The sequence below is a fragment of the Eucyclogobius newberryi genome, unplaced genomic scaffold (genome assembly GCF_026437365.1).
Source record: "Eucyclogobius newberryi isolate DKJ021-1_F unplaced genomic scaffold, fEucNew1.0.hap1 SCAF_11, whole genome shotgun sequence".
NCBI classification, from domain to species: Eukaryota; Metazoa; Chordata; class Actinopteri; order Gobiiformes; family Gobiidae; genus Eucyclogobius; species Eucyclogobius newberryi.
The window spans coordinates 11,171,699-11,185,152 of NW_027315735.1; the positions used below are offsets into that span (position 1 = coordinate 11,171,699).

Consider the following 13,454-nt stretch of genomic DNA (forward strand, 5'->3'; position numbering starts at 1 on the left):
GAAAGAAAGAAATCAAAAGCCATAGGCTTAAAAATGGGGCACTGGCAAAGTAAACAAAATCCCATCACACACTTGAGCAGAAGAAGCCATTACTCTCGGCATTTAAATCTACGTGGGGAGACCCCAAAATAACTCTTTGGCCTCATTAGTCATCCCTGTCAAGGCGTTGCTGAATAATCTAATGTGTTATAAACATCTTGAACTTAGGCTAAAATGCTATGTTGCACCTTACCACCGAAGTACGCTTGTAGTTTGGGAATTTTGTTCACTGACAATTGCCAGAAAACCTTTTTGATTTTGAAAATAGCTTTTTTGAGCGTTTCCTCTACAACGACACACAGCGCCGTAGGACCGGACTCCTCGGGCTGACTCTGTGGCGCAACGGTAGCGCGTCTGACTCCAGATCTGAAGGTTGCGTGTTCAAATCACATCAGGGTCATGTACTTTATTGATTCTTGTTATAGTGGGTGACCAGCATTCACTCATTCATGTTTTGGGGCTGTTTCATACCTGTCACTCCGCAATGATGTGACCTGCCAAGAGGATTAGTTCAAATGCACGTCATTTGTATTGGCCTCTAATACTCAACTGTTTGACAGTTTGGCCATTGCCCTCTGAGAGCTTTAGTTGTGAATGAAACTGCATATACACAAGTATAAATCAAAAGTAAAGCATGCGATGCATGCGGGAATCAAACCCGGGTCAACTGCTTGGAAGGCAGCTATGCTTACCACTATACCACCATCGCAAAGACTAAAGGGCTTGCAGTGCCGTGTCGCAAATCGGCGCCTGTAATTGATATCTAAAGTTCCATGCACACGGAACATGGTTTGAGAATCATTATAGAAACGTGTTTTTTTGCACAGTTTCGCTGGTCGCATTTCTTGTCCGATTTGCATCATTCAGGGGTCCGTCCGCCCCCCCCCCCCTCGTGTGATTCTTGCTGTTGCTTTTGGTATTCCGGCGTGTATTTTTCTCCGGATTTTTGGTCAAAGTTGCAATTTTTCCTATATTTTAGAGTGGCGGGATTTCAGTTACACTTCCAGAGTTTGCGCATGAAGTCTTTGTTGTTGTGTTACTTTTAATGGCGGGTGGCCGCCAACTGAAAAGGTGCATTTACCGCCACCTACTGTATTTGTACGTCTTCAAAGTATGTGTTTTTTACGCTATACCGTATTTAAAAAAAAAAAAAAATAAAAGAAGGGAGAGTGACAAATAAAAACAAAGAGAGAGGAGGGAGAGATAGAGAAAGGACTTTGAAGGTCTGAAGGACGGGTCGAACGAACGCAGATAATAAATTACCCTCATGAGGGATTAATAAAAAGGAAGCTTGCCACAAAAACTTTCCCATACCGGGAGTTGAACCCGGGCCACCTGGGTGAAAACCAGGAATCCTAACCGCTAGACCATATGGGAACAATTGCTGGTTCTATTGGTCGATTTACCGAGCCACTTCCGTGATTATGTGTTTCGAACTTCTGAGGGCAATCGTGGTCTCTTAGAAAGCAGCGTCATCAGATCCACGTTGCAAAGATCACATACACTGCTTGGTTAGAACCGGTCAAGCTGATGAGGCTTTCAACAGTGCAACAGGTAGCGTGGCCGAGTGGTCTAAGGCGCTGGATTAAGGCTCCAGTCTCTTCGGAGGCGTGGGTTCAAATCCCACCGCTGCCAGTTCTCACGCCAAGCGTCGAGAGCAAGGAAGTTAGCAGGCTGTGTGATGTCTTCCGTTTGAGTTTAGCTATCATGAAATATATTTTCTAAATTTGGCCCTGGTCATAAACCAACCAGGGATTCTTTACTTCCTCCAAATGGCCTGCCAGCAGGGGCCCGTACGGGAACAACATAAACCACGTTGTTGGCAGGATCCGAAACCTAGGAGTAGTTTTGAGGCCCAAGCGCATAGTTGTAAAGTTCAGAGGGATGGCAATGTCAATCAAGAGTCTGCAGTTGAATACTTATTTACTTTGCAAATATCGATCGATTGATTGATCGATCGCTCGAAAGAAAGAAATCAAAAGCCATAGGCTTAAAAATGGGGCACTGGCAAAGTAAACAAAATCCCATCACACACTTGAGCAGAAGAAGCCATTACTCTCGGCATTTAAATCTACGTGGGGAGACCCCAAAATAACTCTTTGGCCTCATTAGTCATCCCTGTCAAGGCGTTGCTGAATAATCTGATGTGTTATAAACATCGTGAACTTAGGCTAAAATGCTATGTTGCACCTTACCACCGAAGTACGCTTGTAGTTTGGGAATTTTGTTCACTGACAATTGCCAGAAAACCTTTTTGATTTTGAAAATAGCTTTTTTGAGCGTTTCCTCTACAACGACACACAGCGCCGTAGGACCAGACTCCTCGGGCTGACTCTGTGGCGCAACGGTAGCGCGTCTGACTCCAGATCTGAAGGTTGCGTGTTCAAATCACGTCAGGGTCATGTACTTTATTGATTCTTGTTATAGTGGGTGACCAGCATTCACTCATTCATGTTTTGGGGCTGTTTCATACCTGTCACTCCGCAATGATGCGACCTGCCAAGAGGATTAGTTCAAATGCACGTCATTTGTATTGGCCTCTAATACTCAACTGTTTGACAGTTTGGCCATTGCCCTCTGAGAGCTTTAGTTGTGAATGAAACTGCATATACACAAGTATAAATCAAAAGTAAAGCATGCGATGCATGCGGGAATCAAACCCGGGTCAACTGCTTGGAAGGCAGCTATGCTTACCACTATACCACCATCGCAAAGACTCAAGGACTTGCAGTGCCGTGTCGCAAATCGGCGCCTGTAATTGATATCTAAAGTTCCATGCACACGGAACATGGTTTGAGAATCATTATAGAAACGTGTTTTTTTGCACAGTTTCGCTGGTCGCATTTCTTGTCCGATTTGCATCATTCAGGGGTCCGTCCGCCCCCCCCCCCTCGTGTGATTCTTGCTGTTGCTTTTGGTATTCCGGCGTGTATTTTTCTCCGGATTTTTGGTCAAAGTTGCAATTTTTCCTATATTTTAGAGTGGCGGGATTTCAGTTACACTTCCAGAGTTTGCGCATGAAGTCTTTGTTGTTGTGTTACTTTTAATGGCGGGTGGCCGCCAACTGAAAAGGTGCATTTACCGCCACCTACTGTATTTGTACGTCTTCAAAGTATGTGTTTTTTACGCTATACCGTATTTAAAAAAAAAAAAAAATAAAAGAAGGGAGAGTGACAAATAAAAACAAAGAGAGAGGAGGGAGAGATAGAGAAAGGACTTTGAAGGTCTGAAGGACGGGTCGAACGAACGCAGATAATAAATTACCCTCATGAGGGATTAATAAAAAGGAAGCTTGCCACAAAAACTTTCCCATACCGGGAGTTGAACTCGGGCCACCTGGGTGAAAACCAGGAATCCTAACCGCTAGACCATTTGGGAACAATTGCTGGTTCTATTGGTCGATTTACCGAGCCACTTCCGTGATTATGTGTTTCGAACTTCTGAGGGCAATCGTGGTCTCTTAGAAAGCAGCGTCATCAGATCCACGTTGCAAAGATCACATACACTGCTTGGTTAGAACCGGTCAAGCTGATGAGGCTTTCAACAGTGCAACAGGTAGCGTGGCCGAGTGGTCTAAGGCGCTGGATTAAGGCTCCAGTCTCTTTGGAGGCGTGGGTTCAAATCCCACCGCTGCCAGTTCTCACGCCAAGCGTCGAGAGCAAGGAAGTTAGCAGGCTGTGTGATGTCTTCCGTTTGAGTTTAGCTATCATGAAATATATTTTCTAAATTTGGCCCTGGTCATAAACCAACCAGGGATTCTTTACTTCCTCCAAATGGCCTGCCAGCAGGGGCCCGTACGGGAACAACATAAACCACGTTGTTGGCAGGATCCGAAACCTAGGAGTAGTTTTGAGGCCCAAGCGCATAGTTGTAAAGTTCAGAGGGATGGCAATGTCAATCAAGAGTCTGCAGTTGAATACTTATTTACTTTGCAAAGATCGATCGATTGATTGATCGATCGCTCGAAAGAAAGAAATCAAAAGCCATAGGCTTAAAAATGGGGCACTGGCAAAGTAAACAAAATCCCATCACACACTTGAGCAGAAGAAGCCATTACTCTCGGCATTTAAATCTACGTGGGGAGACCCCAAAATAACTCTTTGGCCTCATTAGTCATCCCTGTCAAGGCGTTGCTGAATAATCTGATGTGTTATAAACATCGTGAACTTAGGCTAAAATGCTATGTTGCACCTTACCACCGAAGTACGCTTGTAGTTTGGGAATTTTGTTCACTGACAATTGCCAGAAAACCTTTTTGATTTTGAAAATAGCTTTTTTGAGCGTTTCCTCTACAACGACACACAGCGCCGTAGGACCGGACTCCTCGGGCTGACTCTGTGGCGCAACGGTAGCGCGTCTGACTCCAGATCTGAAGGTTGCGTGTTCAAATCACATCAGGGTCATGTACTTTATTGATTCTTGTTATAGTGGGTGACCAGCATCCACTCATTCATGTTTTGGGGCTGTTTCATACCTGTCAATCCGCAATGATGCGACCTGCCAAGAGGATTAGTTCAAATGCACGTCATTTGTATTGGCCTCTAATACTCAACTGTTTGACAGTTTGGCCATTGCCCTCTGAGAGCTTTAGTTGTGAATGAAACTGCATATACACAAGTATAAATCAAAAGTAAAGCATGCGATGCATGCGGGAATCAAACCCGGGTCAACTGCTTGGAAGGCAGCTATGCTTACCACTATACCACCATCGCAAAGACTCAAGGACTTGCAGTGCCGTGTCGCAAATCGGCGCCTGTAATTGATATCTAAAGTTCCATGCACACGGAACATGGTTTGAGAATCATTATAGAAACGTGTTTTTTTGCACAGTTTCGCTGGTCGCATTTCTTGTCCGATTTGCATCATTCAGGGGTCCGTCCGCCCCCCCCCCCTCGTGTGATTCTTGCTGTTGCTTTTGGTATTCCGGCGTGTATTTTTCTCCGGATTTTTGGTCAAAGTTGCAATTTTTCCTATATTTTAGAGTGGCGGGATTTCAGTTACACTTCCAGAGTTTGCGCATGAAGTCTTTGTTGTTGTGTTACTTTTAATGGCGGGTGGCCGCCAACTGAAAAGGTGCATTTACCGCCACCTACTGTATTTGTACGTCTTCAAAGTATGTGTTTTTTACGCTATACCGTATTTAAAAAAAAAAAATAATAAAAGAAGGGAGAGTGACAAATAAAAACAAAGAGAGAGGAGGGAGAGATAGAGAAAGGACTTTGAAGGTCTGAAGGACGGGTCGAACGAACGCAGATAATAAATTACCCTCATGAGGGATTAATAAAAAGGAAGCTTGCCACAAAAACTTTCCCATACCGGGAGTTGAACTCGGGCCACCTGGGTGAAAACCAGGAATCCTAACCGCTAGACCATTTGGGAACAATTGCTGGTTCTATTGGTCGATTTACCGAGCCACTTCCGTGATTATGTGTTTCGAACTTCTGAGGGCAATCGTGGTCTCTTAGAAAGCAGCGTCATCAGATCCACGTTGCAAAGATCACATACACTGCTTGGTTAGAACCGGTCAAGCTGATGAGGCTTTCAACAGTGCAACAGGTAGCGTTGTCGAGTGGTCTAAGGCGCTGGATTAAGGCTCCAGTCTCTTCGGAGGCGTGGGTTCAAATCCCACCGCTGCCAGTTCTCACGCCAAGCGTCGAGAGCAAGGAAGTTAGCAGGCTGTGTGATGTCTTCCGTTTGAGTTTAGCTATCATGAAATATATTTTCTAAATTTGGCCCTGGTCATAAACCAACCAGGGATTCTTTACTTCCTCCAAATGGCCTGCCAGCAGGGGCCCGTACGGGAACAACATAAGCCATGTTGTTGGCAGGATCCGAAACCTAGGAGTAGTTTTGAGGCCCAAGCGCATAGTTGTAAAGTTCAGAGGGATGGCAATGTCAATCAAGAGTCTGCAGTTGAATACTTATTTACTTTGCAAAGATCGATCGATTGATTGATCGATCGCTCGAAAGAAAGAAATCAAAAGCCATAGGCTTAAAAATGGGGCACTGGCAAAGTAAACAAAATCCCATCACACACTTGAGCAGAAGAAGCCATTACTCTCGGCATTTAAATCTACGTGGGGAGACCCCAAAATAACTCTTTGGCCTCATTAGTCATCCCTGTCAAGGCGTTGCTGAATAATCTGATGTGTTATAAACATCGTGAACTTAGGCTAAAATGCTATGTTGCACCTTACCACCGAAGTACGCTTGTAGTTTGGGAATTTTGTTCACTGACAATTGCCAGAAAACCTTTTTGATTTTGAAAATAGCTTTTTTGAGCGTTTCCTCTACAACGACACACAGCGCCGTAGGACCGGACTCCGCGGGCTGACTCTGTGGCGCAACGGTAGCGCGTCTGACTCCAGATCTGAAGGTTGCGTGTTCAAATCACGTCAGGGTCATGTACTTTATTGATTCTTGTTATAGTGGGTGACCAGCATTCACTCATTCATGTTTTGGGGCTGTTTCATACCTGTCACTCCGCAATGATGCGACCTGCCAAGAGGATTAGTTCAAATGCACGTCATTTGTATTGGCCTCTAATACTCAACTGTTTGACAGTTTGGCCATTGCCCTCTGAGAGCTTTAGTTGTGAATGAAACTGCATATACACAAGTATAAATCAAAAGTAAAGCATGCGATGCATGCGGGAATCAAACCCGGGTCAACTGCTTGGAAGGCAGCTATGCTTACCACTATACCACCATCGCAAAGACTCAAGGGCTTGCAGTGCCGTGTCGCAAATCGGCGCCTGTAATTGATATCTAAAGTTCCATGCACACGGAACATGGTTTGAGAATCATTATAGAAACGTGTTTTTTTGCACAGTTTCGCTGGTCGCATTTCTTGTCCGATTTGCATCATTCAGGGGTCCGTCCGCCCCCCCCCCCCCCCCCCCCCCTCGTGTGATTCTTGCTGTTGCTTTTGGTATTCCGGCGTGTATTTTTCTCCGGATTTTTGGTCAAAGTTGCAATTTTTCCTATATTTTAGAGTGGCGGGATTTCAGTTACACTTCCAGAGTTTGCGCATGAAGTCTTTGTTGTTGTGTTACTTTTAATGGCGGGTGGCCGCCAACTGAAAAGGTGCATTTACCGCCACCTACTGTATTTGTACGTCTTCAAAGTATGTGTTTTTTACGCTATACCGTATTTAAAAAAAAAAAAAAAAAAAAGAAGGGAGAGTGACAAATAAAAACAAAGAGAGAGGAGGGAGAGATAGAGAAAGGACTTTGAAGGTCTGAAGGACGGGTCGAACGAACGCAGATAATAAATTACCCTCATGAGGGATTAATAAAAAGGAAGCTTGCCACAAAAACTTTCCCATACCGGGAGTTGAACCCGGGCCACCTGGGTGAAAACCAGGAATCCTAACCGCTAGACCATATGGGAACAATTGCTGGTTCTATTGGTCGATTTACCGAGCCACTTCCGTGATTATGTGTTTCGAACTTCTGAGGGCAATCGTGGTCTCTTAGAAAGCAGCGTCATCAGATCCACGTTGCAAAGATCACATACACTGCTTGGTTAGAACCGGTCAAGCTGATGAGGCTTTCAACAGTGCAACAGGTAGCGTGGCCGAGTGGTCTAAGGCGCTGGATTAAGGCTCCAGTCTCTTCGGAGGCGTGGGTTCAAATCCCACCGCTGCCAGTTCTCACGCCAAGCGTCGAGAGCAAGGAAGTTAGCAGGCTGTGTGATGTCTTCCGTTTGAGTTTAGCTATCATGAAATATATTTTCTAAATTTGGCCCTGGTCATAAACCAACCAGGGATTCTTTACTTCCTCCAAATGGCCTGCCAGCAGGGGCCCGTACGGGAACAACATAAACCACGTTGTTGGCAGGATCCGAAACCTAGGAGTAGTTTTGAGGCCCAAGCGCATAGTTGTAAAGTTCAGAGGGATGGCAATGTCAATCAAGAGTCTGCAGTTGAATACTTATTTACTTTGCAAAGATCGATCGATTGATTGATCGATCGCTCGAAAGAAAGAAATCAAAAGCCATAGGCTTAAAAATGGGGCACTGGCAAAGTAAACAAAATCCCATCACACACTTGAGCAGAAGAAGCCATTACTCTCGGCATTTAAATCTACGTGGGGAGACCCCAAAATAACTCTTTGGCCTCATTAGTCATCCCTGTCAAGGCGTTGCTGAATAATCTGATGTGTTATAAACATCGTGAACTTAGGCTAAAATGCTATGTTGCACCTTACCACCGAAGTACGCTTGTAGTTTGGGAATTTTGTTCACTGACAATTGCCAGAAAACCTTTTTGATTTTGAAAATAGCTTTTTTGAGCGTTTCCTCTACAACGACACACAGTGCCGTAGGACCGGACTCCTCGGGCTGACTCTGTGGCGCAACGGTAGCGCGTCTGACTCCAGATCTGAAGGTTGCGTGTTCAAATCACGTCAGGGTCATGTACTTTATTGATTCTTGTTATAGTGGGTGACCAGCATTCACTCATTCATGTTTTGGGGCTGTTTCATACCTGTCACTCCGCAATGATGCGACCTGCCAAGAGGATTAGTTCAAATGCACGTCATTTGTATTGGCCTCTAATACTCAACTGTTTGACAGTTTGGCCATTGCCCTCTAAGAGCTTTAGTTGTGAATGAAACTGCATATACACAAGTATAAATCAAAAGTAAAGCATGCGATGCATGCGGGAATCAAACCCGGGTCAACTGCTTGGAAGGCAGCTATGCTTACCACTATACCACCATCGCAAAGACTCAAGGGCTTGCAGTGCCGTGTCGCAAATCGGCGCCTGTAATTGATATCTAAAGTTCCATGCACACGGAACATGGTTTGAGAATCATTATAGAAACGTGTTTTTTTGCACAGTTTCGCTGGTCGCATTTCTTGTCCGATTTGCATCATTCAGGGGTCCGTCCGCCCCCCCCCCCTCGTGTGATTCTTGCTGTTGCTTTTGGTATTCCGGCGTGTATTTTTCTCCGGATTTTTGGTCAAAGTTGCAATTTTTCCTATATTTTAGAGTGGCGGGATTTCAGTTACACTTCCAGAGTTTGCGCATGAAGTCTTTGTTGTTGTGTTACTTTTAATGGCGGGTGGCCGCCAACTGAAAAGGTGCATTTACCGCCACCTACTGTATTTGTACGTCTTCAAAGTATGTGTTTTTTACGCTATACCGTATTTAAAAAAAAAAAAAAATAAAAGAAGGGAGAGTGACAAATAAAAACAAAGAGAGAGGAGGGAGAGATAGAGAAAGGACTTTGAAGGTCTGAAGGACGGGTCGAACGAACGCAGATAATAAATTACCCTCATGAGGGATTAATAAAAAGGAAGCTTGCCACAAAAACTTTCCCATACCGGGAGTTGAACCCGGGCCACCTGGGTGAAAACCAGGAATCCTAACCGCTAGACCATATGGGAACAATTGCTGGTTCTATTGGTCGATTTACCGAGCCACTTCCGTGATTATGTGTTTCGAACTTCTGAGGGCAATCGTGGTCTCTTAGAAAGCAGCGTCATCAGATCCACGTTGCAAAGATCACATACACTGCTTGGTTAGAACCGGTCAAGCTGATGAGGCTTTCAACAGTGCAACAGGTAGCGTGGCCGAGTGGTCTAAGGCGCTGGATTAAGGCTCCAGTCTCTTCGGAGGCGTGGGTTCAAATCCCACCGCTGCCAGTTCTCACGCCAAGCGTCGAGAGCAAGGAAGTTAGCAGGCTGTGTGTTGTCTTCCGTTTGAGTTTAGCTATCATGAAATATATTTTCTAAATTTGGCCCTGGTCATAAACCAACCAGGGATTCTTTACTTCCTCCAAATGGCCTGCCAGCAGGGGCCCGTACGGGAACAACATAAACCACGTTGTTGGCAGGATCCGAAACCTAGGAGTAGTTTTGAGGCCCAAGCGCATAGTTGTAAAGTTCAGAGGGATGGCAATGTCAATCAAGAGTCTGCAGTTGAATACTTATTTACTTTGCAAATATCGATCGATTGATTGATCGATCGCTCGAAAGAAAGAAATCAAAAGCCATAGGCTTAAAAATGGGGCACTGGCAAAGTAAACAAAATCCCATCACACACTTGAGCAGAAGAAGCCATTACTCTCGGCATTTAAATCTACGTGGGGAGACCCCAAAATAACTCTTTGGCCTCATTAGTCATCCCTGTCAAGGCGTTGCTGAATAATCTGATGTGTTATAAACATCGTGAACTTAGGCTAAAATGCTATGTTGCACCTTACCACCGAAGTACGCTTGTAGTTTGGGAATTTTGTTCACTGACAATTGCCAGAAAACCTTTTTGATTTTGAAAATAGCTTTTTTGAGCGTTTCCTCTACAACGACACACAGCGCCGTAGGACCAGACTCCTCGGGCTGACTCTGTGGCGCAACGGTAGCGCGTCTGACTCCAGATCTGAAGGTTGCGTGTTCAAATCACGTCAGGGTCATGTACTTTATTGATTCTTGTTATAGTGGGTGACCAGCATTCACTCATTCATGTTTTGGGGCTGTTTCATACCTGTCACTCCGCAATGATGCGACCTGCCAAGAGGATTAGTTCAAATGCACGTCATTTGTATTGGCCTCTAATACTCAACTGTTTGACAGTTTGGCCATTGCCCTCTGAGAGCTTTAGTTGTGAATGAAACTGCATATACACAAGTATAAATCAAAAGTAAAGCATGCGATGCATGCGGGAATCAAACCCGGGTCAACTGCTTGGAAGGCAGCTATGCTTACCACTATACCACCATCGCAAAGACTCAAGGACTTGCAGTGCCGTGTCGCAAATCGGCGCCTGTAATTGATATCTAAAGTTCCATGCACACGGAACATGGTTTGAGAATCATTATAGAAACGTGTTTTTTTGCACAGTTTCGCTGGTCGCATTTCTTGTCCGATTTGCATCATTCAGGGGTCCGTCCGCCCCCCCCCCCTCGTGTGATTCTTGCTGTTGCTTTTGGTATTCCGGCGTGTATTTTTCTCCGGATTTTTGGTCAAAGTTGCAATTTTTCCTATATTTTAGAGTGGCGGGATTTCAGTTACACTTCCAGAGTTTGCGCATGAAGTCTTTGTTGTTGTGTTACTTTTAATGGCGGGTGGCCGCCAACTGAAAAGGTGCATTTACCGCCACCTACTGTATTTGTACGTCTTCAAAGTATGTGTTTTTTACGCTATACCGTATTTAAAAAAAAAAAAAAATAAAAGAAGGGAGAGTGACAAATAAAAACAAAGAGAGAGGAGGGAGAGATAGAGAAAGGACTTTGAAGGTCTGAAGGACGGGTCGAACGAACGCAGATAATAAATTACCCTCATGAGGGATTAATAAAAAGGAAGCTTGCCACAAAAACTTTCCCATACCGGGAGTTGAACTCGGGCCACCTGGGTGAAAACCAGGAATCCTAACCGCTAGACCATTTGGGAACAATTGCTGGTTCTATTGGTCGATTTACCGAGCCACTTCCGTGATTATGTGTTTCGAACTTCTGAGGGCAATCGTGGTCTCTTAGAAAGCAGCGTCATCAGATCCACGTTGCAAAGATCACATACACTGCTTGGTTAGAACCGGTCAAGCTGATGAGGCTTTCAACAGTGCAACAGGTAGCGTGGCCGAGTGGTCTAAGGCGCTGGATTAAGGCTCCAGTCTCTTTGGAGGCGTGGGTTCAAATCCCACCGCTGCCAGTTCTCACGCCAAGCGTCGAGAGCAAGGAAGTTAGCAGGCTGTGTGATGTCTTCCGTTTGAGTTTAGCTATCATGAAATATATTTTCTAAATTTGGCCCTGGTCATAAACCAACCAGGGATTCTTTACTTCCTCCAAATGGCCTGCCAGCAGGGGCCCGTACGGGAACAACATAAACCACGTTGTTGGCAGGATCCGAAACCTAGGAGTAGTTTTGAGGCCCAAGCGCATAGTTGTAAAGTTCAGAGGGATGGCAATGTCAATCAAGAGTCTGCAGTTGAATACTTATTTACTTTGCAAAGATCGATCGATTGATTGATCGATCGCTCGAAAGAAAGAAATCAAAAGCCATAGGCTTAAAAATGGGGCACTGGCAAAGTAAACAAAATCCCATCACACACTTGAGCAGAAGAAGCCATTACTCTCGGCATTTAAATCTACGTGGGGAGACCCCAAAATAACTCTTTGGCCTCATTAGTCATCCCTGTCAAGGCGTTGCTGAATAATCTGATGTGTTATAAACATCGTGAACTTAGGCTAAAATGCTATGTTGCACCTTACCACCGAAGTACGCTTGTAGTTTGGGAATTTTGTTCACTGACAATTGCCAGAAAACCTTTTTGATTTTGAAAATAGCTTTTTTGAGCGTTTCCTCTACAACGACACACAGCGCCGTAGGACCGGACTCCTCGGGCTGACTCTGTGGCGCAACGGTAGCGCGTCTGACTCCAGATCTGAAGGTTGCGTGTTCAAATCACATCAGGGTCATGTACTTTATTGATTCTTGTTATAGTGGGTGACCAGCATTCACTCATTCATGTTTTGGGGCTGTTTCATACCTGTCAATCCGCAATGATGCGACCTGCCAAGAGGATTAGTTCAAATGCACGTCATTTGTATTGGCCTCTAATACTCAACTGTTTGACAGTTTGGCCATTGCCCTCTGAGAGCTTTAGTTGTGAATGAAACTGCATATACACAAGTATAAATCAAAAGTAAAGCATGCGATGCATGCGGGAATCAAACCCGGGTCAACTGCTTGGAAGGCAGCTATGCTTACCACTATACCACCATCGCAAAGACTAAAGGGCTTGCAGTGCCGTGTCGCAAATCGGCGCCTGTAATTGATATCTAAAGTTCCATGCACACGGAACATGGTTTGAGAATCATTATAGAAACGTGTTTTTTTGCACAGTTTCGCTGGTCGCATTTCTTGTCCGATTTGCATCATTCAGGGGTCCGTCCGCCCCCCCCCCCTCGTGTGATTCTTGCTGTTGCTTTTGGTATTCCGGCGTGTATTTTTCTCCGGATTTTTGGTCAAAGTTGCAATTTTTCCTATATTTTAGAGTGGCGGGATTTCAGTTACACTTCCAGAGTTTGCGCATGAAGTCTTTGTTGTTGTGTTACTTTTAATGGCGGGTGGCCGCCAACTGAAAAGGTGCATTTACCGCCACCTACTGTATTTGTACGTCTTCAAAGTATGTGTTTTTTACGCTATACCGTATTTAAAAAAAATAAAAATAAAAGAAGGGAGAGTGACAAATAAAAACAAAGAGAGAGGAGGGAGAGATAGAGAAAGGACTTTGAAGGTCTGAAGGACGGGTCGAACGAACGCAGATAATAAATTACCCTCATGAGGGATTAATAAAAAGGAAGCTTGCCACAAAAACTTTCCCATACCGGGAGTTGAACCCGGGCCACCTGGGTGAAAACCAGGAATCCTAACCGCTAGACCATATGGGAACAATTGCTGGTTCTATTGGTC

The 13,454-nt window shown here is 44.8% G+C and overlaps 20 non-coding genes across 20 annotated transcripts; 13 read left to right on the forward strand and 7 right to left on the reverse strand.

Annotated features, from left to right (window-relative positions):
• Positions 1-367: 367 nt before the first annotated feature.
• trnaw-cca (transfer RNA tryptophan (anticodon CCA)) lies at positions 368-439 on the forward strand. Its single transcript has one exon. It is a non-coding gene; the product is annotated as a tRNA-Trp (tRNA).
• Positions 440-1,344: 905 nt separating this feature from the next.
• trnae-uuc (transfer RNA glutamic acid (anticodon UUC)) lies at positions 1,345-1,416 on the reverse strand. Its single transcript has one exon. It is a non-coding gene; the product is annotated as a tRNA-Glu (tRNA).
• Positions 1,417-1,592: 176 nt separating this feature from the next.
• Positions 1,593-1,674, forward strand: trnal-aag (transfer RNA leucine (anticodon AAG)). Its single transcript has one exon. It is a non-coding gene; the product is annotated as a tRNA-Leu (tRNA).
• A 695-nt stretch (positions 1,675-2,369) lies between these two features.
• On the forward strand, positions 2,370-2,441 carry trnaw-cca (transfer RNA tryptophan (anticodon CCA)). Its single transcript has one exon. It is a non-coding gene; the product is annotated as a tRNA-Trp (tRNA).
• Positions 2,442-3,345: 904 nt separating this feature from the next.
• trnae-uuc (transfer RNA glutamic acid (anticodon UUC)) lies at positions 3,346-3,417 on the reverse strand. Its single transcript has one exon. It is a non-coding gene; the product is annotated as a tRNA-Glu (tRNA).
• Positions 3,418-3,593: 176 nt separating this feature from the next.
• Positions 3,594-3,675, forward strand: trnal-aag (transfer RNA leucine (anticodon AAG)). The gene has a single exon. It is a non-coding gene; the product is annotated as a tRNA-Leu (tRNA).
• A 695-nt stretch (positions 3,676-4,370) lies between these two features.
• Positions 4,371-4,442, forward strand: trnaw-cca (transfer RNA tryptophan (anticodon CCA)). Its single transcript has one exon. It is a non-coding gene; the product is annotated as a tRNA-Trp (tRNA).
• Positions 4,443-5,346: 904 nt separating this feature from the next.
• trnae-uuc (transfer RNA glutamic acid (anticodon UUC)) lies at positions 5,347-5,418 on the reverse strand. The gene has a single exon. It is a non-coding gene; the product is annotated as a tRNA-Glu (tRNA).
• A 176-nt stretch (positions 5,419-5,594) lies between these two features.
• trnal-aag (transfer RNA leucine (anticodon AAG)) lies at positions 5,595-5,676 on the forward strand. Its single transcript has one exon. It is a non-coding gene; the product is annotated as a tRNA-Leu (tRNA).
• Positions 5,677-6,371: 695 nt separating this feature from the next.
• trnaw-cca (transfer RNA tryptophan (anticodon CCA)) lies at positions 6,372-6,443 on the forward strand. Its single transcript has one exon. It is a non-coding gene; the product is annotated as a tRNA-Trp (tRNA).
• Positions 6,444-7,358: 915 nt separating this feature from the next.
• Positions 7,359-7,430, reverse strand: trnae-uuc (transfer RNA glutamic acid (anticodon UUC)). The gene has a single exon. It is a non-coding gene; the product is annotated as a tRNA-Glu (tRNA).
• Positions 7,431-7,606: 176 nt separating this feature from the next.
• Positions 7,607-7,688, forward strand: trnal-aag (transfer RNA leucine (anticodon AAG)). The gene has a single exon. It is a non-coding gene; the product is annotated as a tRNA-Leu (tRNA).
• A 695-nt stretch (positions 7,689-8,383) lies between these two features.
• Positions 8,384-8,455, forward strand: trnaw-cca (transfer RNA tryptophan (anticodon CCA)). The gene has a single exon. It is a non-coding gene; the product is annotated as a tRNA-Trp (tRNA).
• Positions 8,456-9,359: 904 nt separating this feature from the next.
• trnae-uuc (transfer RNA glutamic acid (anticodon UUC)) lies at positions 9,360-9,431 on the reverse strand. The gene has a single exon. It is a non-coding gene; the product is annotated as a tRNA-Glu (tRNA).
• Positions 9,432-9,607: 176 nt separating this feature from the next.
• trnal-aag (transfer RNA leucine (anticodon AAG)) lies at positions 9,608-9,689 on the forward strand. The gene has a single exon. It is a non-coding gene; the product is annotated as a tRNA-Leu (tRNA).
• Positions 9,690-10,384: 695 nt separating this feature from the next.
• Positions 10,385-10,456, forward strand: trnaw-cca (transfer RNA tryptophan (anticodon CCA)). The gene has a single exon. It is a non-coding gene; the product is annotated as a tRNA-Trp (tRNA).
• Positions 10,457-11,360: 904 nt separating this feature from the next.
• On the reverse strand, positions 11,361-11,432 carry trnae-uuc (transfer RNA glutamic acid (anticodon UUC)). Its single transcript has one exon. It is a non-coding gene; the product is annotated as a tRNA-Glu (tRNA).
• A 176-nt stretch (positions 11,433-11,608) lies between these two features.
• Positions 11,609-11,690, forward strand: trnal-aag (transfer RNA leucine (anticodon AAG)). Its single transcript has one exon. It is a non-coding gene; the product is annotated as a tRNA-Leu (tRNA).
• Positions 11,691-12,385: 695 nt separating this feature from the next.
• trnaw-cca (transfer RNA tryptophan (anticodon CCA)) lies at positions 12,386-12,457 on the forward strand. The gene has a single exon. It is a non-coding gene; the product is annotated as a tRNA-Trp (tRNA).
• A 903-nt stretch (positions 12,458-13,360) lies between these two features.
• trnae-uuc (transfer RNA glutamic acid (anticodon UUC)) lies at positions 13,361-13,432 on the reverse strand. The gene has a single exon. It is a non-coding gene; the product is annotated as a tRNA-Glu (tRNA).
• Positions 13,433-13,454: the final 22 nt, after the last annotated feature.